Source organism: Euprymna scolopes, chromosome 14, assembly GCF_053919585.1.
Source record: "Euprymna scolopes isolate OS-2025 chromosome 14, ASM5391958v1, whole genome shotgun sequence".
NCBI lineage: Eukaryota > Metazoa > Mollusca > Cephalopoda > Sepiida > Sepiolidae > Euprymna > Euprymna scolopes.
This window is the reverse complement of record NC_136495.1, coordinates 117,046,170-117,071,692: the sequence shown is the minus strand read 5'-3', so window position 1 is coordinate 117,071,692 and position 25,523 is coordinate 117,046,170. Positions and strand designations below refer to the sequence as shown.

Below are 25,523 nucleotides of genomic sequence, written 5' to 3'. Positions count from 1 at the left end.
TTATACCATGGAAACATTGAATACTCAAAATCTATTCAGTTGAAATTCTTCCCAAATCTTAACCATGGACATCAGATTTTAGAAATAAAATAAACTGTGAAAGGACTTAGAGCAAAAGACAGTGGCGATTAATTCATTGTGTACTAAACGATGTTTTATATTGGCAATGAAAGGCCAGTGAGATAAAGCACTTTAGCTGACGGTGTTTAAAATTTTAATGATGATAGCGAGAGAGGAGAGGAAACGAACGAAGAGAGAGAGAAAGAGAAAAGGAACGAAAAGAGAGAGAGAGAGAGAAAGAGAGCAAAGGAACGAAAAGAGAGAGAGAAAGAGAGGAAAGGAACGAAAAGAGAGAAAGAGAAAGAGAGGAAAGGAACGAAAAGAGAGAAAGAGAAAGAGAGGAAAGGAACGAAAAGAGAGAAAGAGAAAGAGAGGAAAAGAACGAAAAGAGAGAGGTAGAAAGAGAGGAAAAGAACGAAAAGAGAGAAAGAAAGAGAGGAAAAGTACGAAAAGAGAGAGAGAAAGAGAGGAAAAGAACGAAAAGAGAGATAGAGAAAGAGGAAAAGAACGAAAAGAGAGAGAGAGAGAAAGAGGAAAAGAACGAAAAGAGAGAGATAGAAAGAGAGGAAAGGAACGAAAAGAGAGAAAAATAGAGAGCAAAGGAACGAAAAGAGAAAGAGAAAGAGAGCAAAGGAACGAAAAGAGAAAGAGAGAAAGAGAGCAAAGGAACGAAAAGAGAGAGAGAAAGTAAGGAAAGGAACGAAAAGAGAGAGAGAAAGAGAGGAAAAGCACGAAAAGAGAAAGAGAGATAGAGAAGGTACGAAAAGAGAGAGAGATAGGAAAGGTACGAAGAGAGAGAGAGAGATATGAAAGGTACGAAAAGAGAGAGAAAGATAGGAAAGGTACGAAAAGAGAGAGAAAGATAGGAAAGGTACGAAAAGAGAGAAAAAGATAGGAAAGGTACGAAAAGAGAGAAAAAGATAGGAAAGGTACGAAAAGAGAGAGACAGATAGGAAAGGTACGAAAAGAGAGAGAAAGATAGGAAAGGTACGAAAAGAGAGAAAAAGATAGGAAAGGTACGAAAAGAGAGAGAAAGATAGGAAAGGTACGAAAAGAGAGAAAAAGATAGGAAAGGTACGAAAAGAGAGAGAAAGATAGGAAAGGTACGAAAAGAGAGAGAAAGATAGGAAAGGTACGAAAAGAGAGAAAAAGATAGGAAAGGTACGAAAAGAGAGAGACAGATAGGAAAGGTACGAAAAGAGAGAGAAAGATAGGAAAGGTACGAAAAGAGAGAGAAAGATAAGAAAGGTACGAAAAGAGAGAGAAAGATAGGAAAGGTACGAAAAGAGAGAAAAAGATAGGAAAGGTACGAAAAGAGAGAGAAAGATAGGAAAGGTACGAAAAGAGAGAAAAAGATAGGAAAGGCACGAAAAGAGAGAGAAAGATAGGAAAGGCACGAAAAGAGAGAGAGATAGGAAAGGCACGAAAAATGAGAGATAGGAAAGGCACGAAAAATGAGAGATAGGAAAGGTACGAAAAGAGAGAGAGAGAGAACGAAAGAGAGGAAAATAACGAAAAGAGAGAAAAAGATAGGAAAGGTACGAAAAGAGAGAAAAAGATAGGAAAGGTACGAAAAGAGAGAAAAAGATAGGAAAGGTACGAAAAGAGAGAAAAAGATAGGAAAGGTACGAAAAGAGAGAAAAAGATAGGAAAGGTACGAAAAGAGAGAAAAAGATAGGAAAGGTACGAAAAGAGAGAAAAAGATAGGAAAGGTACCAAAGGAGAGAAAAAGATAGGAAAGGTACGAAAAGAGAGAAAAAGATAGGAAAGGTACGAAAAGAGAGAAAAAGATAGGAAAGGTACGAAAAGAGAGAGAAAGATAGGAAAGGTACGAAAAGAGAGAGAAAGATAGGAAAGGTACGAAAAGAGAGGGAAAGATAGGAAAGGCACGAAAAGAGAGAGAGATAGGAAAGGGACGAAAAATGAGAGATAGAAAAGGCACGAAAAATGAAAGATAGGAAAGGTACGAAAAGAGAGAGAAAGATAGGAAAGGTACGACAAGAGAGAAAAAGATAGGAAAGGTACGAAAAGAGAGAAAAAGATAGGAAAGGTACGAAAAGAGAGAGAAAGATAGGAAAGGTACGAAAAGAGAGAGAAAGATAGGAAAGGTACGAAAAGAGAGAGAGATAGGAAAGGTACGAAAAGAGAGAGAGATAGGAAAGGTACGAAAAGAGAGAGAAAGATAGGAAAGGTACGAAAAGAGAGAAAAAGATAGGAAAGGTACGAAAAGAGAGAGAAAGATAGGAAAGGCACGAAAAGAGAGAGAAAGATAGGAAAGGCACGAAAAGAGAGAGAGAGATAGGAAAGGCACGAAAAGAGAGAGAGATAGGAAAGGCACGAAAAATGAGAGATAGGAAAGGTACGAAAAGAGAGAGAGATGCGAACGAAAGAGAGGAAATGAACGAAAAGAGAGAGAGAGAGAATGAGCGGAAAGGAACAAAAAGAGACGCGAACGAAAAGAGAGCGAGATGCGAACGAAGAGAGAGAGATATGCCAACGAAAAGAGAGAGAGATATGCCAACGAAAAGAGAGAGAGATATGCCAACGAAAAGAGAGAGAGATATGCCAACGAAAAGAGAGAGAGATATGCCAACGAAAAGAGAGAGAGATATGCCAACGAAAAGAGAGAGAGATATGCCAACGAAAAGAGAGAGAGATATGCCAACGAAAGGAGAGAGAGATATGCCAACGAAAAGAGAGAGAGATATGCCAACGAAAAGAGAGAGAGATATGCCAACGAAAAGAGAGAGAGATGCCAACGAAAAGAGAGAGAGATATGCCAACGAAAAGAGAGAGAGAGAGATATGCCAACGAAAAGAGAGAGAGAGATATGCCAACGAAAAGAGAGAGAGAGAGATATGCCAACGAAAAGAGAGAGAGATATGTCAACGAAAAGAGAAAGAGAGAAAGAGAGCAAAGGAACGAAAAGAGATAGAGAAAGAGAGGAAAGGAACGAAAAGAGAGAGAGAAAGAGAGGAAAGGAACGAAAAGAGAGAGAGAGATAGGAAAGGCACGAAAAGAGAGAGAGAGATAGGAAAGGTACGAAAAGAGAGAGAGATAGGAAAGGTACAAAAAGAGAGAGAGAGATAGGAAAGGTACGAAAAGAGAGAGAGAGATAGGAAAGGTACGAAAAGAGAGAGAGATAGGAAAGGTACGAAAAGAGAGAGAGATAGGAAAGGTACGAAAAGAGAGAGAGATAGGAAAGGTACGAAAAGAGAGAGAGATAGGAAAGGTACGAAAAGAGAGAGAGATAGGAAAGGTACGAAAAGAGAGAGAGATAGGACAGGTACGAAAAGAGAGAGAGATAGGACAGGTACGAAAAGAGAGAGAGATAGGACAGGTACGAAAAGAGAGAGAGATAGGAAAGGTACGAAAAGAGAGAGAGAGATAGGAAAGGTACGAAAAGAGAGAGAGATAGGAAAGGTACGAAAAGAGAGAGAGATAGGAAAGGTACGAAAAGAGAGAGAGATAGGAAAGGTACGAAAAGAGAGAGAGATAGGAAAGGTACGAAAAGAGAGAGAGAGATAGGAAAGGTACGAAAAGAGAGAGAGAGATAGGAAAGGTACGAAAAGAGAGAGAGATAGGAAAGGTACGAAAAGAGAGAGAGATAGGAAAGGTACGAAAAGAGAGAGAGATAGGAAAGGTACGAAAAGAGAGAGAGATAGGAAAGGTACGAAAAGAGAGAGAGATAGGAAAGGTACGAAAAGAGAGAGAGAGATAGGAAAGGTACGAAAAGAGAGAGAGATAGGAAAGGTACGAAAAGAGAGAGAGATAGGAAAGGTACGAAAAGAGAGAGAGAGATAGGAAAGGTACGAAAAGAGAGAGAGAGATAGGAAAGGTACGAAAAGAGAGAGAGATAGGAAAGGTACGAAAAGAGAGAGAGATAGGAATGGTACGAAAAGAGAGAGAGAGAGATAGGAAAGGTACGAAAAGAGAGGGAGATAGGAAAGGTACGAAAAGAGAGAGAGAGGTAGGAAAGGTACGAAAAGAGAGAGAGAGAGATAGGAAAGGTACGAAAAGAGAGAGAGAGAGATAGGAAAGGTACGAAAAGAGAGAGAGAGATAGGAAAGGTACGAAAAGAGAGAGAAAGATAGGAAAGGTACGAAAAGAGAGAGAAAGATAGGAAAGGTACGAAAAGAGAGAGAGAGATAGGAAAGGTACGAAATGAGAGAAAAAGATAGGAAAGGTACGAAAAGATAGAAAAAGATAGGAAAGGTACGAAAAGAGAGAAAAAGATAGGAAAGGTACGAAAAGAGAGAAAAAGATAGGAAAGGTACGAAAAGAGAGAGAAAGATAGGAAAGGCACGAAAAGAGAGAGAAAGATAGGAAAGGCACGAAAAGAGAGAGAGATAGGAAAGGCACGAAAAATGAGAGATAGGAAAGGCACGAAAAATGAGAGATAGGAAAGGTACGAAAAGAGAGAGAGATGCGAACGAAAGAGAGGAAATGAACGAAAAGAGAGAGAGAGAATGAGAGGAAAGGAACAAAAAGAGACGCGAACGAAAAGAGAGCGAGATGCGAACGAAGAGAGAGAGATATGCCAACGAAAAGAGAGAGAGATATGCCAACGAAAAGAGAGAGAGATATGCCAACGAAAAGAGAGAGAGATATGCCAACGAAAAGAGAGAGAGATATGCCAACGAAAAGAGAGAGAGAGATATGCCAACGAAAAGAGAGAGAGATATGCCAACGAAAAGAGAGAGAGATATGCCAACGAAAAGAGAGAGAGATATGCCAACGAAAAGAGAGAGAGATATGCCAACGAAAAGAGAGAGAGATATGCCAACGAAAAGAGAGAGAGATATGCCAACGAAAAGAGAGAGAGATATGCCAACGAAAAGAGAGAGAGATATGCCAACGAAAAGAGAGAGAGATATGCCAACGAAAAGAGAGAGAGATATGCCAACGAAAAGAGAGAGAGATATGCCAACGAAAAGAGAGAGAGATATGCCAACGAAAAGAGAGAGAGATATGCCAACGAAAGGAGAGAGAGATATGCCAACGAAAAGAGAGAGAGAGATATGCCAACGAAAAGAGAGAGAGAGATATGCCAACGAAAAGAGAGAGAGATATGCCAACGAAAAGAGAGAGAGAGATGCCAACGAAAAGAGAGAGAGATATGCCAACGAAAAGAGAGAGAGAGAGATATGCCAACGAAAAGAGAGAGAGAGATGCCAACGAAAAGAGAGAGAGAGAGATATGCCAACGAAAAGAGAGAGAGATATGCCAACGAAAAGAGAGAGAGATATGCCAACGAAAAGAGAGAGAGATATGCCAACGAAAAGAGAGAGAGATATGCCAACGAAAAGAGAGAGAGATATGCCAACGAAAGGAGAGAGAGATATGCCAACGAAAAGAGAGAGAGATATGCCAACGAAAAGAGAGAGATATGCCAACGAAAAGAGAGAGATATGCCAACGAAAAGAGAGAGAGATATGCCAACGAAAAGAGAGAGAGATATGCCAACGAAAAGAGAGAGAGAGATGCCAACGAAAAGAGAGAGAGAGATGCCAACGAAAAGAGAGAGATGCCAACGAAAAGAGAGAGATGCCAACGAAAAGAGAGAGATGCCAACGAAAAGAGAGAGAGATATGCCAACGAAAAGAGAGAGAGATATGCCAACGAAAAGAGAGAGAGATATGCCAACGAAAAGAGAGAGAGAGATGCCAACGAAAAGAGAGAGAGAGATGCCAACGAAAAGAGAGAGAGAGATGCCAACGAAAAGAGAGAGAGATGCCAACGAAAATTGAGAGAGAGATGCCAACGAAAATTGAGAGAGAGATGCCAACGAAAATTGAGAGAGAGATGCCAACGAAAATTGAGAGAGAGATGCCAACGAAAATTGAGAGAGAGATGCCAACGAAAATTGAGAGAGAGATGCCAACGAAAATTGAGAGAGAGATGCCAACGAAAATTGAGAGAGAGATGCCAACGAAAAGAGAGAGAGATGCCAACGAAAAGAGAGAGAGATGCCAACGAAAAGAGAGAGAGATGCCAACGAAAAGAGAGAGAGATGCCAACGAAAAGAGAGAGATGCCAACGAAAAGAGAGAGAGATGCCAACGAAGAGAGAGAGAGAGATGCCAACGAAAAGAGAGAGAGAGATGCCAACGAAAAGAGAGAGAGATGCCAACGAAAAGAGAGAGAGATGCCAACGAAAAGAGAGAGAGATGCCAACGAAAAGAGAGAGAGATGCCAACGAAACGAGAGAGAGATGCCAACGAAAAGAGAGAGAGATGCCAACGAAAAGAGAGAGAGATGCCAACGAAAAGAGAGAGAGATGCCAACGAAAAGAGAGAGAGATGCCAACGAAAAGAGAGAGAGATGCCAACGAAAAGAGAGAGAGATATGCCAACGAAAAGAGAGAGAGATGCCAACGAAAAGAGAGAGAGATGCCAACGAAAAGAGAGAGAGAGATGCCAACGAAAAGAGAGAGAGAGATGCCAACGAAAAGAGAGAGATGCCAACGAAAAGAGAGAGATGCCAACGAAAAGAGAGAGAGAGATGCCAACGAAAAGAGAGAGATGCCAACGAAAAGAGAGAGAGAGATGCCAACGAAAAGATAGAGAGAGATGCCAACGAAAAGAGAGAGAGATGCCAACGGAAAGAGAGAGAGATTCCAACGGAAAGAGAGAGATTCCAACGTAAATAGAGAGAGATGCCAAGGAAAACAGAGAAGGAGAGATGCCAACGAAAAAAGAGAGAGATGCCAACGAAAAAAGAGAGAGATGCCAACGAAAAAAGAGAGAGATGCCAACGAAAAAAGAGAGAGATGCCAACGAAAAAAGAGAGAGATGCCAACGAAAAAAGAGAGAGATGCCAACGAAAAAAGAAAGATGCCAACGAAAAGTGAGAAAGATGCCCACGGATAGTGAGAGAGATATGGGAATGAAAAGTGAAAGAGATGGGAACGAAAAGAGAGAGAGAGATGGGAACAAAAATAGAGAGATGGGAACGAAAAGAGAGAGATGGGAACGAAAAGAGAGAGATGGGAACGAAAAGAGAGAGATGGGAACGAAAAGAGAGAGATGGGAACGAAAAGAGAGAGATGGGAACGAAAAGAGAGACATGGGAACGAAAAGAGAGACATGGGAACGAAAAGAGAGACATGGGAACGAAAAGAGAGACATGGGAACGAAAAGAGAGACATGGGAACGAAAAGAGAGAAAGATGGGAGCGAAAAGAGAGAAAGATGGGAGCGAAAAGAGAGAAAGATGAGAACGAAAAGAGAGAAAGATGCGAACGAAAAGAGAGAAAGATGCGAACGAAAAGAGAGAAAGATGCGAACGAAAAGAGAGAAAGATGCGAACGAAAAGAGAGAAAGATGCGAACGAAAAGAGAGAGAGAGATGCGAACTAAAAGAGAGAGAGAGATGCGAACTAAAAGAGAGAGAGATGCGAACTAAAAGAGAGAGAGATGCGAACTAAAAGAGAGAGAGATTCAAACGAAAAGAGAGAGAGATTCAAACGAAAAAAGAGAGAGATTCAAACGAAAAAAGAGAGAGATGCAAACGAAAAGAGAGAGAGATACAAACGAAAAGAGAGAGAGAGATGCAAACGAAAAGAGAGAGAGAGAGAGAGAGAGAGAGAGAGGAACGAAAAGTAAGCAAGAGGAATGAAAATAGAGAAGGATGAACGAAAAAGAGAAAGAGAGGAAATAAAAAAATAGAGGAGCGAAAAAAGTGAGAGGAGCGAAAAAAGTGAGAGGAGCGAAAAAAGTGAGAGGAGCGAAAAAAGTGAGAGGAGCGAAAAAGGTGAGAGGAGCGAAAAAAGTGAGAGGAGCGAAAAAAGTGAGAGGAGCGAAAAAAGTGAGAGGAGCGAAAAAAGTGAGAGGAGCGAAAAAAAAAAAAGAATGTGAGAGGAACGAAAAAAAAAGAATGTGAGAGGAACGAAAAAAAAAGAATGTGAGGAACGAAAAAAAAAGAATGTGAGGAACGAAAAAAAAAGAATGTGAGGAACGAAAAAAAAAGAATGAGAGAGGAACAAAAAAAAAAGAATGAGACAGGAACGAAAAGAAAAAGAATGAGACAGGAACGAAAAAAAAAGAGAGAGAGGAACGAAAAAAAGAGTGAGAGAGGAACGAAAAAAAGAGTGAGAGAGGAACGAACAAAAAAAAGTGAGAAATGAACGAACAAAAAAAAAAGAATGAGAGAGGAACGAAAAAAAAAAGAATGAGAGGAACGAAAATATTTGTGAGAGAGGAACGAGAAAAAAGAATGAGAGAGGAACGAAAAAAAGAGTGAGAGAGGAACGAAAAAAAAAGAGAGAGAGAGGAACGAAAAAAAAAGAGTGAGAGAGGAACGAAAAAAAAAGAGTGAGAGAGGAACGAAAAAAAAAGAGTGAGAGAGGAACGACAAAACAGAGTGAGAGAGGAACGAAAAAACAGAGTGAGAGAGGAACGAAAAAACAGAGTGAGAGAGGAACGAAAAAAAGAGTCAGAGAGGAACGAAAAAAGAGAGAGAGGGAGGAACGAAAAATGAGAGAGAGAGAGAGAGAGGAACGAAAAGAGAGAGAGAGAGGAACGAAAAGAGAGAGAGAGAGGAACGAAAAGAGAGAGAGAGAGGAACGAAAAGAGAGAGAGAGAGAGAGAGGAACGAATAAAAGAGAAAGAGTAACGAAAAAGAGAAATAGAGTAACGAAAAGAGACAGAGGAACGAAAAAAGAATCCTAGTCATTATTGCGAATTGAAGCGTAAAACAATATGACGATACATATTCTGCAATTTTTTTCGTGACTGATCTTTAGTTGAAGTAACATTTTAAATCATATATTTAGCTTAAATGTACTTCAGCATTGCAAGATTACATAAAACTGCATAAAATTCAAATTTTCACATTACTATTTACGTTTTAATTTTTAACTTATTTTTGTAAAACATTTTTAAGTCTATGATGAAATAAATATGGTTGTGTTTATTTAGAGACTACTTGAAAATCTGTTATTTATTATTTTACTATTAAAGTCGTGGTTTTTTTCTAGCATTCAATAATATTTGTTTCATGTTGTAAGCAAAACAATTTTTTCAAAATAAAAAAATTGCAGTTAAATAAAATGCAACTAAATTTGTTTTTAATTTTTATTACAGTTTTAAAGTTTTAGTGTTAACCATTTAAAAATAATTTTGCTTTTGTGGACAAAGATTTTTTAGCCACAAAATTTGAATCCTTTGTAAAAGATTTAACTGATTTATAACAACAAAAGAAGTCCTAAACAAAAATACAATAAGTCAACTATGAAACTGCATATTTCCTTCTGACAACGTAAGGATGCGCCAAAATCTTGTCTGGGCATTACTTCTCCATATTGTATGAAATATTCCCCAATTTACTCCATGGAAACCTGGGTCGCTAAAAGAAAATACAACTATATTGGGATGGGGAAGGAGCAGTAAAAAAAAAAAAAAAAAGAAAAAGATAGTTGAAAAAGGATATAGCGTTCCTCATTAAATCCGTCAGGTCTTCCTGCTAGTAATCAAGAATTATGATTCATGTGTGATTCTAAGCAAAGATAATATTTTTCCCACATACTACTAATGTAACGTTGTCCGGGAACCAACGCATTGTAGCCTCAGTCGCAAAGGAGTCCAAGAATAGAAAAGAACTTCAACTCACTTTTTTTTGTTGTACAGCGACATTTATTTCCTCATTCTCTCGTTACCGCTGCGACGTCCTTCACATGATCTTGAACGTTGTCCACGTCTCTAAGGTCATCATCCTGTTTCTCTTTTTTATATTTATTTATTTTTTTTTACCGGTGGCGGCATTTCGCATGCATTTGCATACGCACTAAAATGATATTTTCTTACTATTATAAAGGTATTAATTTTCTTTATACATTTTCAACGTCGAAAATTACCTGCTTACATACTTTTGAAATGTTAATATTAAAAAATGATACATAAATCAACAAAGAAAACGAAATAAGCCAGTAATGAAACTGCAAACCTCCAATTGATAACTTAAAGATGCACCAAAGTCTTTCCTGGGGTTTACATCTCCATGTTATACGAAGTATCCCCTAAGTTATGCCATGGGAACATTTCTAACTGGACATCTATTTAGTTGAAATTCAATCAAACTTTTAATCATGAACAAGATTTTTCCATATCATAATATACGGAATTTCATTGACTACGACATAAGCCAAATAGTGAGTACTTTGATGAACAGAACCAAAGTTCACTGATTCCGTAACCTTGACCTTTGACCTGAAATTAAATCAATTCTAAGTTAGACTATGACTGATATTGTGATGAGTTTTTTAGAGAACTGGTCAAGCGATGTGGATGCTAGGCTGTACACAATCAAATGTAAAAAAAAACTGCCTTGACAGATGTAATGAAAACAAAATAACGGTTTATTATTTGCAAAGTGATAATACGAAGTCTCGGTTTCCTTCAAGATATTGATAAAACTAAGTATGTTTTCAAAGAATTGCTAGCAAAAAGGATTGCCCTTTTTGCATTGCACAACATTACGAAGGCTGCTGCAAAGAAGGTGCGTTCCCCCTATCGAGCTAGAAGACTACTCACACCTGGGAGTATCTTTTACCTCTACAAGGCCACCATTCGCCCATGCATGGAGTATTGTTGCCACATCTGGGCTGGTGCATCTACCACTAGTCTCTCCCTCTTAGATAGGGTCCAAAAAAGAATTGTCAATCTAATCGGTCCCACTTTATCAACTAAGCTCTAGCCCCTGTCCCATCGCCGAATGTTGCATCACTGTGTCTGTTTTACAAATATTTTAATGGAAGGTGTTCTGATGAACTTGTTTCACTTGTACTCCCTCGACGTACACATCCTCGACAAACCTGCTTAGCAATAAGATCTCACCCCTTCACTGTTGTCCCTAAATGCCAGAAAGTTTTCTATTCTAATAGTTTCTTCCCTCGAACAGCTAGACTTTGGATTTCCCTTCCTGCTGCCTGCTTCCTTGGCTGTACTGATATGCAGAAGTTTAAATGTAACAAATATTTTGTTAATCTTTCTTGGGCATGGCCCAAATAGTAGCCCCTTACGTTCAAGTGGCGATATGCTTTGTAAGGGGTAAACATGAGTAAAAAAAAAAAACTAAAGTAAAAATATAAAGGAACAATATAATATTGTAACGTGACCGTTACGCTCGAATCGTATTCGTTACAGTTCAAACCTTTCTCCGATCCCCCCCTCCCTACGCCGTTCGACACCGTTGAAAAGAAAGAAACAAAAATAAACAAATCCAACTGGCTTTTCTTCCTTTTTTAACTCAAGTCGTTTATTACCGTTTTGGGGTTTGTATTACTGTACACATAGATTCGAAAAAGTTGTTAAAGAACATATACATAAAACAAATAAACGTTATCTAAGGCAAGATAAGTTACTTTTCTACGTAACTTGATATGTTTTTAGTGTCTTTATTAATGTAACATGTTTATTCAGCTCGAAAAACATACAGTGTTTACCGATGTATTGGAAAATTAAAAATGACGTCCGACTCTTTGACACCGTAAGTTTGGGAAAAGGAGTTAAAAATAAAAAAACTGGACAAAATACTGTTAGAAACTCGCTCACTATATGTTACCGTGACATAAGTGACATACATTCGGTGGGTTTTCGAAGGTCATTCCCTCTTTTCAATTGACGAACCTTAATTTAAACCTTCGTCACTTCCGGTTTGGCGATGGACGCAACGGCAAAGATGTCACATTGTTTTTTTTTGTTTTTGTTTTTTTTCACGTTCTTTTCCTCCTACGCGGTATGGGTTCGAGCCTGCCTGTCTACTACCATTTTTTTTTCTTTTTTTTTTTTTTTGCTCAACACACATCTCCAAACACCCAGGCAACGCCGGGCACCCAGGCTAGTCTTAAATAAACAATGATGCATGTTTCGTAATATGTTGTCTATCATCCATCTTAAATGCTATCTTGGAAATCATACGTTGCTGGTGCTTTGTGATCCAAATTTTTAACATCAGGTCAGTGCAAAACGTTTTTGCCGATTTAAAATTTCATCTTGAAAACAAAACACTAATTTTTGAAAATTTTTAATTGATAACAACAATTTTTACTCTCTATAACTTGATTCCATCTGTCAACGATCTTATAAATACCTCGCTTGTAAAATTATTTAGGTTTTTATGTGAAATATGAATCTTACTCATGTTCAGTCTCCTCCCATGATGTTAACCCAAGGCCATCTCAATGGTTTTGTAATCCTTGTAATAAGTGATAATCTGAAGGAGCTAGGTCAGGAGAATATGCAGGATGAGATTTCCCAAACAAATTCTTGGAAATCTTTGATCTGTAGTGTTGTGTGAGGATGAGCATTACCATGATGAAAGACGATTCCTTTTTTGTTGATTAAAGAAGGTCGTTTTCGGATCAATATGAGTGAGAATATTAGAGAGAAAAAATATTAATAATGTATTAATAAACCAAAAGAAAAATTTATAAATTAATCATGGTGACATGTTTACGTCATAATAGTCATAAAATAAATTAAAATGGTTTAAAATGGGCCTTTTTTTTTTTTTTTTTTTTTTACAAAGGCATCACCACATTATCAAGGCCCAGAGGCCACTCAAGGATAAGGGTTAAAGAGTGTACAGTAGAAGTTGGTCAATATAGTAATCATTAGTAATGAAAATTTGGTAAATTTAATAACTTATATGGAACGGCTCATCAAGAACTTATTTACCTTAGACTTGAACACAACCATATTGTAGTCAGCCGGAAAGCAGGAAAACGGAAGACAATTCCACAGGCGTGCAGTTCTAAGAAAGAAGCTTTGTTCATGGAATCTATGTTTAGGTTTAGGCACAGATAAAGAGTGGGGGAAATTATTGATAGTGTTTACAGCTAGACGAGTGTTTCTTGTGAAAGTTTGGCGAGGGGGGACCATAGATTGAAGCTCAGTTGAACACTTTCCATGAAAATAACGATACATCAGAGACAAACTCGCAACATCTCTTCTGTGAGATAGAGGTTGTAAGGAGGAGAAAAGGACATCTCCTACGAGGCTACGAAGTCTATTTTGGGCCTTCTACAAAACAAAAACTTTCATACCGACATGATATTACTGAAGCAAATGCCTGACTCAAACACCAATAATGACCATTTTTAAGAATGTCGTTGCCATTGTAGACGCCATATTGAAAAAAAAAAAAATAATGTCCAAGGTTGTAATATGGAATTTTTTTTTTTTTTTTTAAATTTTACTAGTTCTTACCTTGATACCTACTTCTCGAGCAATGTTGGTACAGTATCAGGTATGTTAATTGCCAGCTTAATTTGTTTATACTGTTTTATAGCAATATCAGGAGAGTAGAAAGTGGACCCTGGGTTTACTTTTGCCAGACTCATAACTCGCTTTCCTTATTTTGTCCTTTAGTTTTCACATTCCATAAGCAATGTTTCTAACAAAAAGGCAAGAATTTATTTTCTGGGTCAGTATCTGTCTAACACTTATCGTTCATTAGTTTCTTTCTGTTTTGTTTTATCTTGAAGTAGTATGCTTTTTTTTTCTTTTTACCTCCTTACATCAAGTGGCTTCACGTCTTGTCTGGAACGATTTCCATTAAAAAATTTTTTTTAATTTGTGAAATTTCACATGGAAAAAAAATGCCACTAAGCAATTGCATGAAAGAGTAAATAATTTGGCTTGATTAAATAACTGACTTAAATATAATCTAAATTCCCTTGAAGATATTTGGTCAATAGTGGTGTGTGAGGACAAGCATTATCATGATGGAAGATGACTTTCTTTCTGTTGAAATATAAAATAATTCAACAGCATATCCTCTATTCAGAATGCTGAATATTTTATGGCAAGTGCTCGACTGAGCTCAAATCTATGGTCAAATCGCCAATATTTTACAAGAAAACACTTGTCTAGCCAAAAATCACTTTAAAAAATTTCCCCCACTATCAGTCTATCTTAATCTAAACGTGGATTCCATGAACAAAGCATTTTTTCAAGAACTACCCGCCTGTGGAACTGTTCTGCTGACCTGTTTTCCAGCTGATTGCAATATTGTCGTCTTCAAGTCCAGCATAAACAAGTTTTTATTGAACCACTCCCTTAAGTAATTTAATTATACCAAATTTCCACTACTAACGATTACCATGCTGTTGTCGCAATGATTACCATACACTCATTTATCTTTATCCTCAAGTGGCCTCCAGACCTTGATATATCGTTACCCCTTCGTTAAAAAAAAAAAGAAAAAAGCTCAATGATGTTTAATAAATGAAAAGTAAAGAGGGCGACCCAAAGGCTCCTTTATCATTAGCTACTACACTGAGAGCGTCACTTTTCCTGGATTACTCCACTTACCCTTGATTCTCATCCTATAATGCTGCGTGTTCAAGAAAGGAGCATCAAGTACTCTCGGGTAGAACGATAAAATTGTTGCACTAGAAAAGACGACAATTCCATTTTGTTTGATAAAAACCGGTTTTCTTCTTTTGTTGCAGGCCATGTACTAGGTGGCCAGTTGTGTACAAATCTCAAGAGTGATGGGAGACTTCTATCATGTCTGAAAGTGACACAATGTTCAACGAGCGAGATCGGAGATGTGCTGTAGTTCAACTCATGCTCTCTAGCGATCAAGGTTATGGAAATAGGACCATTTCCAGCAACTTCAAAATGCATCGCTAGACTGCCACGAATAACATGGACGTGACCAAGATGATGAAAACAAAATTTCTGGCCACAGTTATGGTCTTTGGTGTGGTTTCAAGTGAGGGCCACATCATGCCTCCTCACATCTTTGAAGTCGGCTTGAAAGTCAACACCAAAGTGTACCTGGATGTGCAATCAGGTGGCGACTGGAAGACCCTGGGTGTGGTAGCAAGACTCAGCACTGGAACACAAGTCCAATGAGACCCAGGCTTGGCTTTAGGAGTGCAACGACTTTGTACTATTCTCTCACTGCCCCCCCCTCCTCCCCAAACCTGAACTCCCTGGATTACTGCATTTGGTCATATGCCGAGGATATCACCAACATAACCTCCCACAACACCAAAGCCAGCCTGATTGCTGCCATCTGCTGAGTATTCATCGAACTCCCACCGATGCTTGTGGAAAAGGCATGTTCCCAGTTCCGGACCCGTATTGAGGCGGTGATTGAGGCTGAAGGCGGCTACATTGAATAGATGCCAGCTCTGCTACATAATAAAGCTACCTGAATTGATTTTTTTCAAACAAGTTTTAAAATAAAGCTGTAGTGTTCTTTTGTTTCTTTAATGTGACACTTATTGCTCCACACTGTATTTTTTTGAGTTTCTGGTATGACTTGGCCAAGGATTGAACCCCGGTGTCCTGAGTCTTTAGCAAACATTAAATATTATACCGAATAGATTGATCAATGATTAATAGTTAATCTTAAATTCTAGTCAGCGGAAATTTTTGCTTTCAGAGAAGATAATAATAAATTGCCGACAACTGGATTTAATCTCAAGTAAAAATACACTGCCTTATTTAATGTTCCGACAACAAACCCAGAAGCGTTTAGAGATGTCGTGTCTATTACTTTAAGCGCCGGACACTTTAACGTAATGTTATGCAGTGAAATTGACCATTAGCATAGACTTGAAGGTGATTTTTAGCGAGAGCACTTACCAAATGTTTAGTGGAAACTGATCGGACAGCAAACGAGCCAGTCGCAGAATTTATCGGATTCTGTTGGTAATTAATCATCCAATTATCTGCAGATGCCAATCAACAGAGAGATGAACATGGCGGAACCAAGACAATTTGGGAAGGTGAAGGTTTTAATGAAAATATATATATATATTATATTTGATGGACGCAAACCACGGTAATTTCATCCTCCTCTCTCTCTCTCTCCTCCCAGGACGTTGAGATGGATACAATCAACTGTCCGGTTTGAAACAAACTCCTCTTCATCCTCCTCGTTCAGACACATACGACTAAAAATGTTTACAGTGAAATGAAACAGCAGGAGTAATCATGTTTTTATAGCTGTGATTCGCACAAACTAATTGGTGTCTTGAGCAAGAGAAGCGAGAATATTTTCATATTCAATTTTGTTCAAGCATGTTTCTTAATTTAGATCGAAATCTGTAACCATTTTGTAGAGTAAGATTAGCATTCGAGTGCATACCCAACAAAAAAACAAAAAAAAAATGGAAAAAAATTATGCTTTGCCAGCGTCCGCACTAATCTATTATATAAAAGTCACTTTGTGTGTGTGTGTGTGTGTGTGTGTGTGTGAATTCCTTCCTCATAGGTTCCAAAACGGCTAAGCCTATCTTTTACAAATTTCATGCAAAGGTAATTTATATGTCTGGTAGTGTTCTTAGATATGTTTTGTACAGAAACTCATCCGATAAGCATTGAAAATCGAAAAAATCCGATCCTAAAAATAGTCTTCCTTTCTTATAGATAAAAAAAATTTTTTACAGGGGAATGAAAATAAAAAACTTACAATAAAAACTCAATTAAAAAATAAAAACTCAGTTAAACAATAAAAAACTCAGTTAAACAATAAAAAACTCAGTTAAACAATAAAAAACTCAGTTAAACAATAAAAAACTCAGTTAAACAATAAAAAACTCAGTTAAACAATAAAAAACTCAGTTAAACAATAAAAAACTCAGTTAAACAATAAAAAACTCAGTTAAACAATAAAAAACTGAACTAAACAATAAAAAACTGAACTAAACAATAAAAAACTGAACTTAAAAATTAAAAAACTTAAAAATTAAAAAACTTAAAAATTAAAAAACTTAAAAATTAAAAAACTTAAAAATTAAAAAACTTAAAAATTAAAAAACTTAAAAATTAAAAAACTTAAAAATTAAAAAACTTAAAAATTAAAAAAATTAAAAATTAAAAAACTTAAAAATTAAAAATTTTAATTACAAAAATTTTAAAAATTTAAATAAATTTAAAAAATTAAAAATTAAAAAAATAACGAATTTAAAAAATAAATTAAAAAAATAAAAATAAAAAATTAAAAAAAAATAATTATAAAAAGATTTTTAAAAAATAAAAAATAAATTTTTAAAAAAAAAATACTGCGTCATCTCATCAACAATAATCAAATGAAAATACTGTAAGTTACACAGGTCCAACTAATCATAAGGCCGATAGCCATTAGTCGCATACTCTTGTGTAATTAACGAATGCGTGAATGTAGGATTGACATGAAATTCTTAAAGATAAACTAAAATGACCGAAAAATGGACTGAAATGACTTAAATAAAAAGTAAATGACTTAGAATGACTTTAACTTAAGGATGAATTGAATGCTTAAAAAAATAACTGGAATCCTTCAAAAATAACTGGAATCCTTCAAAAACAACTTGAATTATCTGGAGAATGACTTGAATGGCTTTGGGACTGACTGGTTGTAAAGTGGGTGGTCATTTTACATTAGATTAATACAGAAAGTGATCCCCCACTTTATATCACAAAGTTACAAACATAAGTACAGCATGTAGTAAGAACAGATACTACACTTTGATCTTGGCCAAAAGGCCAAGAAAAGGGTATTTATTTGCTCCCCCACCGAGCAAATTAGGCACAAGGCCGATTTTTAATGTGAAGAGTGAAGGGGTAATGGGGGACCAACTCCCCGGGGAGTAGGGGAGCTGGATAGTGACAATTGGTATGAAAGATTGCCCCTACATTGACCAAGGTTCCATATGTGAGGCTGCCCCCACATATGGTCTTTGCTTGCAGTATCTGCTGGAACAGATACTACACTTTGATCTTTATATTTAATTTATTTCGTTTAAAGAAAAAATTACAATTAAAAAAATTCCAATATAAAATTAAAACATTTAAAAAAGTAAAATCTCCAAAAGACAAAACAAATTTAGGCACAAGGCCCTATAAGATCTGGGGAGGGGAGTGTTGCAGGGTCTTTGTAACTTAAGTAAAAATCGAGTCTGTGGCGACTTTACTCTTGACTGGCAACATTTACCACAATACCTCATTCACTCTGTGAACTCTAAACTAACTAATGAACACCCCAGCGTTTTTGCAATTTCTGTATGCATGTGTGTGCAATTTTTTTTTTTATTATTAAATTAGAATAAGTGTATGTGTGTGTGTACACTTTGATCTTGGCCAAAAGGCCAAGAAAAGCTTAAAAAGCTAAGAACAGCATGTATTAACAACAGACCTTTGATCTTAACCAAAAAGGCCAAGCACAGACTGACAGACCAACCAACTTATAGAGTCGCTTGCACGCAACTAATAAAGAGAACTGACTACAAAAGTCTCCACAATAATAATATAGATAAAGAAGAATTAATTCATCAAGTTTTATTTTGGGGGCAATTTTTTATTCTATACTAGTAGGGCCCGTTAATCCAGCGATGTCCAGTAGAAGCATACCCTCCTCCCCATAAAAAATTAAACTACGGTTATTGCTAGTGGCCAATCCTCAACGCCTTAATCTTAAGAACGACTTTCAAAATAGACACCCCCAACCTCCTCATTTTAAGAAGGTTGTATGAAATAGACACCCCCAGAACAGCTTTCAGAATAGACACCCCATTTTATAAGGGGCGAAGATTGTTACAGTATTTGCCTCAAATTAAACCTTGATATTCATTATCAGCATACTCAGTCGCAAAGACTAAACCAAAATAAAAAATTAATTAGGGGGTGATAGTGTCGGGCGAAGAGAAATAGATTTGTTTATTGCGTACAACACTGAATTACAGTGCATAATGCATGTCATATCTCGAAAACTACTTGTCTCCACGAAAATTAAAATGTCTTATTCACCAAAGTCGAAAACCGAAACAAGTCGTCATTTTAAAGGAAATTGTACTGGTTGAGCTAAGGTAAAAAAAATACCTTAAAAAAGTTCATGTCTGAGCAGTATCGATAATGAGTCTGGAAAAGAGAAGTAAATAAAAAAACAAATATATAACAAATAAGTCTATCCGTAGGCAATGTAATAAAGGGTTAATTTGTAGTTTAATGACGTAAATTATTTGACAGACAAATTATAAAAGCTGGCTAAATTTAGTCAAAGGAAGACTGATGCAAAAAATAATAAAAATGAAAATTTTTCTGAACTTATTTCAGTATTTAATAATGCGTTTTAAATAAAAAAAATAGTTTTTATGATGTTTAACAACAAACGAATCATTCACATCAATAGTAAATATTAAAAAAAGAAAAATATAATAAAAGCCCCCCTTCCCTAAAAAACGAACGAAAACAAAACAGTAAATATGGTCGTATAATACGTTCCAAAATTGAAAAATAAATAATGGAACCCGTGCGCGCGTTTCTGTTCTAGCAATTGTTTTATCTATATGTTTGAGTAGTTTAAATATAAGAATAACCGGCAGTTATGTCGTTAGCACCAAATCAAAAATATGATTGATAAGTATGGAAGGGACATGTCGTTTTATTTAATCAAGTGTTTACATCGTTCGTTACTTAAGGTTTTTTGTTTTATTTGGTTCGTTTACATTATTTAATCAAGTGTTTACACTAAATTGGTTTAATATAATTCACATGCTATTTCTATGTTTTCTAATTTTAATTTGAAAGAATACACTATTTTTAACTTAGAAACATGCATGTGTATATATGTTTTTCTAGGCTCTATTTTAAGTTTTTAATTAATTTTTTTTTTTAAAGAAAGTTGTTGATATGCCTTCCAGTTGTTTTTTTTTGTTGTTTTTTGGGGGGGATATTTGAGTTTTCCAAATTTGTTTTTAGTATCAAATTCTGGCTTGGGTTACCTCTATATGATTTTGATAGTTATCTGAATGCTTCTTATGTGGATGTGTTGTAAAGCTTTCGTCTTACTACAGGGTGGTCCATTTAAAGGTAGCCCGATCTTTCTAATCTTTCTTTAATCAATTTTTTTTTCAGATTAAGCGGCCACTTAGAAGTTGCCCGATCTATCTAATCTTTCTCTTATCGACCAACTGACACCACAAGACAAAATGCAATTCTGTTTCCAACAAGATGGCGCTACATGCCACACGTCTCACAGATCACCGACACGAGTTCATAACCGGTTTATGGTAGGGAGAACAATAAGCAAAGGGTAATGGCCACCACGTTCCCTCGACTTGTCATGTGAGTTTTGTCTTTGGCGGGGGGGGACTTTAAAACGAAAAGTTTATGCAAATAATCCTCACAATCTAGACTAAATAAAGGAGAACATTACTAACACTATCAAGAGAATCGCTCAGAGAAGATCTACAGGCAGTATCTGCAAACCTTGTTAAACGTGTCCAGAAATGCATAGATGTCAATGGCAAGCACTTCCTGCATCTTTTATAACACTACAGGTAATTTAAACAATAAAAGAATGTTCCTCCTCTCTACTACATTTTTTTCTGGGTTACTTTTAAGTGAGCCACTCTGTATTAATGTTTCTGAATGGGGGGGGGGTATGCATATCATAACTTGAAATTTGTTCTAGTATGTTGCGAATTTTCTTCAGAAAGATGTATAAAATAGTTTTGCTCCGATACTGATTTAATTACAGCATAATATAGTTATAATCTGTAAGCTTATTTGTGCATAGCTATAAGTGATTTTAAAAGTTTGTGTATTGAGGTTTATTTTGCATTGGAAAACGATTCTTAAAAAAAAAAGGATAAATAAAAATCGATTAGAACTATATAAAGAATTTTTTTAATACTAGGAGTTCAGCCTGGCTTTGCTCGGGCCCTATGTACTGTTCATAACTTTATGTGCATATGTATGTATATATATATATATATATATATATATATATTAAAATGTTTGACTCATGTCCAGGTAACCTGCATCTAAAATTTCAAGTGTTTAGACCCAAAATTGGCGGAAAAGGTTAGTAGAGTTTTCACAGGTCAAATCGTTGACCTTTGACCCCTTGACAGCTAAATTTCTGGCCGAAAACCGATTAAAAATATTTTCCTAAATCTCAATACCCCTTATGTCAAATCTCGAGTCTGTAGACTGAAAATTGACAGAGCAGTTTGGTAGGGAAATGTACACACACACACACACACAATTTCACTTTTATAGATATACTAGCAGTTCAACCCAGCTTTGCTCGGGTCCTATGTACTATTCATAACTTGCCCTACGTGTGAATACACTTTACGTAAGATTTGAAATGTTTAGACCAAAATTTGTCTGAGTATTCCGTAGATGTTGCAGTGGTCAATTGGTTTTAACTTTCTTCCCAATTTTAACCCCTTAACGTTTATTATTTTAGTCTCAAATAAAAATAAAAACTTGGACTCATGCCCAGGTTACCTACATCTAAAATTTCAAGTCTTTAGACACAAAATTGGCGGAGGAATTAGGTAGAATCTAAAGGTCAGCTCTTTCAATTTAACATTTTGGCAGACGAATTTTGGCCCCAAAACTGATTAAAATGCTTGCCACATGTCTGAATACCCGTTATGTATAAATTTCAAATGTTTAGATCCAAAATTGGCTGAGTAGTTTTCTAAACACCACAAAGGTCAAATCTTTTGAACTTTGACCCCTTCGTAGCTCAAATTTTCGACCCATATTAAAAAGCTTGCCCTGTTTCTGAATACTCTTTATGTAAAATTTCAAATGTTTAGACCAAAAATTGGCGGAGTAATTTGGTAGAGACCACATAGGTCAATTTTTTTTTAACTTTAACCTCAATTTTGACCCCTAAACATTTATTTTTGGGAGGGCTCAAATCAAATTAAAACGTTTGATCCATGTCCAAGTAACCTACATTTAATATTTCAAGTGTTTAGACCCAAAATTGACTGAGGAATTTGGTAGAGTTTTCAAAGGTCAAATCGCTAAACTTTGACTCCTTGACAGCCAAATTTCTGGCTGAAAGCTGATTGAAAATGTTTTTCCCAAATCTCAATACTCATGTCAAATCTCGAGTCTCTTGACCGAAAATTGTAAAAGTTATTTGGTAGGGAAATGTACACAGACACAGACATTTTCACTTTTATAGATATAGAGATTGTTACATGATATGTGTACTGTACTTTAAGGTCATTGTGTCAAGTCCGGGGTAATTGTGCAAACTAGCTAAAAGTGCTCATTTGCCAATCACGCATATAAAGAGCACTTTTTTTAGTTGGCGCAATTACTCTCGGATTTGGTGTAATTACCCCAAAGTAAAGTATATGTTAGAAATAAAGACGATGAAACACCTATGTGTTGATAAGTTATGAAAATATATCTGGCAATTAAGCTACACAGAATTTCTTGCGTTTAATCTCTGGAAAAACTTGTCAGGCTAAAATGCATGGAATTCATATTATTGGGTGTTTTTATATATACACACGTGGTGTTTAATTTTACTAATTAACCAATCAGATTCATTATTATTCCTGCTCACGGATTAGCGTTTCATTAGGCAATGACAAGGCATCTCTCAGACAAAGGTTCAGGCAACTTTAACTTCCTTTGTTCTGTAGATCACAGGATGAAGATGAAGGCAATAAAACTAGGCAAATTCGTGGAACTTACCAGAGAGATAAAACGAATATGGAATTTGAAAAGAGAGGTACTCCCATACAAGATTTGAAGAAGCGCTAAGAGTAGTTCCAAAACACTAGGAGAAATCGGAATCAAAGCGAGAATTAACACCATACAATGCACGGAACTAATCAAAACGGTTACAATATTAAGGAAATCCTCGAGTGCATAAACCAACCCACGTGACTAGGTAATACTTACCAAACACAGATAAACAGAAATAGAATAAAAAAAGTATAAAATATTAAATAAATCAAAGAAAACTGAAACTGACAGAAATCTGACAGAAAGTTATGGCACCAGCCTTGGCTAATGAATAAACAAAAAAGGGAGCACCATCCAGACCTCCACTGAAACATTATGGAGGCTTATTGCCACCCAAATTACAGAGAAAACCAATGGTTATTATCTACAAGAAATCAATGGAAAACGGCTGTTGTGTTGGAATAATGCAAGGTGATTTTCAACAATTATCAAAAGCGACAAAGAGTGTTTGAAAACTGAGGAGACTCGTTGTCACGCAGACTCTAGAGACCATCACTTGTTATTGCCAGTCTAGATGGACCATATTCAGGTGGCTCAGAAAAGGATTCGATTTTCTTGTTGATAACGTTGTTAACCAGTAGAGGCGGATATCCATTTACAGCAAAAATCCTTTTAATGTTATCAATTTCTGAATCCGGGAGAGAAAATGACAAGTGCCCGAGGAGTTCAGTTGAGTTTCCTGATCGTAAGTGCAAAAGAATCTCAACTGAGAGTAAAAATGGGTTTTCTATAAATGGTCCGTCTAGATTTCCGGTATACTTCAGGTTACCTTGAACTAGACCTGAAGGCTAATTATTGGGGATAAGATTTCCTCTCTTGTCGCTTCTAACTTTGGTGCTCTATCCTTTCAAATTGCTTTTTCTACAAAGTCCGCCTTTCCCTTTTGCAAAGATGTCTTGCCTATCTCACAATCGAGTAATATTGTTTACAAATTTCAATGTCAGTATAGTGCCATCTATATAGGCAAGACTATCCAGCGTCTTCACGTTCGAATCGCCCAACATGTACCTTGTTCCATCCAGGATCATCAGCCTACTTCTGGGGGTTCCCAATTGGTGGAATCGGCTATTGGTCAACATCAAGTAGATAAAAGGGACTGTAGTTATGCATTCTCTCCAAAGTGTTTTTCTGTTTTGCACAAAAGATGCAAAAAGTTCCATCTGTCTGACATCAAGGCGCTTGCCCTCAGTTGTAGCCCCCCCCTACTTTGTGCAAACAGAGAAACCTTCGGTTATAGTTGGAACTATTTGAGGTAGACACATTCCGTTCAAGTTTTATTTTTTGTGTGATTTATTTTTTCGTTCCTATCCCTTTCGCTAACTAGTATTTCTACAAAAATATTTTTTTTCTTCTCAAACATATCCTTAAAAAAAAAAAAAAAATTATCTGACGAGAAGCGTATCGGGTTTTAATATATTTCGTGATTCTCTTTTAATTGACTTATTTATTTTACTCAATTATATATTTATAATAAATTTCTTCGTTTGTTTTCTTCTCCCCCCCCCCTCTTGTTATTTTATTCGTATTTTAACTGATTAAACATCTGAATATGGTTCATTTCTTCATTATATAAAAATTTGCCATTTCAATAAAGTTATTTACCTATATATGGTTTATTCTCGAACTAATTAACCGGTCATTATGAACATTAGAACACAACTGCTAGACATAAGTTATTATACAAGTTTTATGCAAAGGGTTGAAGGGGTATCGAAGCCCATAATGAAAAATGAGATGCCCCCGAGTTTTGTAAAAAAAATATTTAAACAGCACCAATTAATAATTATTCCTCAAATTTCATTTTCATTGGTTGATTGTTTTTGTTTTACGGCATATCAACACTTCAGGTTATTTAATGCCGAATCCAGTGATTTTGAAGAACAATTTTTTAATAGAGTATATTTATTTTCTTAAAGTCGGTTTCTATTAAACCGATAGTTGGGATCCTAACAGGCACTACCAGTCCGGATCAGAGTAGACCTGGGAGCAATGGCAATTAAAGGGTGGCTCCACACTCCCCAAAGTCTGCAAGCTGGGGCCTCAACATCGGATATAGTTTAAGGTCATATCCAAGACCAGCAAACTATGGAGTATTTTACAGAGATTTTAGGAGGCATAATGTGAGCAGCACCATTTAAAAATGGAAAAATTTCAGATTTGCATCGAATTCGATACATAACCATCAAACATCAATTCAAGCAAGATTCTCTGAATTTCAATTTCTTTTAAGACCCTTGAAATTTTAGCCTTAAATTTGAAACATTTTCTAAAATGAAACTCCTGCAATGAACTTTGATAAAAAATGAAATAAGGATTGTATACATGAAATTTCGTATCATATCTTGATTTTAGTTTCTGTAAGGGGGATATACGAGTGGTGCAAACGTTGAGAAATTAATTTTTTACCCGTCGTGGGGCGGGTATTTTTCGATTATTTGCTACGGGCATAGAAGAACAGATGTTTTGATAAAATGTTCGGCAGTAAGTAGTTTTTCTTCTGTCAATGTGATCATTCATTTGTTTATAAGATGAAGATCAATACACAGCTGTCATAATTTAATTAGATACCATGTTTTTGTCGGCAAATTTCCCGATTTAACAACTGCTATATTAGAAACCAATTTCCATTAACGATTTGACTTTGATTACGCAGGCATGACGTCTTCGTATCGTGACGAGTAGTACATCAAAGTTTTTTTTTTATTTAATCGAAATTCTAAATAAGTACCCACAAAACTTATTAATCAAATGTTTATTTCAAATTATTTTGATTTCCCAAAGCAAAAGCAAGCTAAAAATAAGTCAGTATACCTATCTATCTATTCTCTTTCTCTACTATTATATGAAAGGAACTTTGTGTGTGTGTGTGTGTGTGTGTGTGTGTGTGTGTGAGTATATTCGAGTATTTCCTTATGGACTCAGAAACGGCTGGCCCAATCTTTTAAAATTCCACACGAAAGT

General features: G+C 36.2%; 1 long non-coding RNA gene and 1 pseudogene across 1 annotated transcript in view; both read right to left on the bottom strand.

The window, feature by feature from the left end:
* The window catches only part of LOC145293240 (uncharacterized), a 1,271,116-nt gene that overhangs the window by 605,183 nt on the left and 640,410 nt on the right, over positions 1 to 25,523 (bottom strand). The window lies entirely within an intron of this gene.
* LOC145293464 (U2 spliceosomal RNA) lies at positions 17,420 to 17,556 on the bottom strand (annotated as a pseudogene).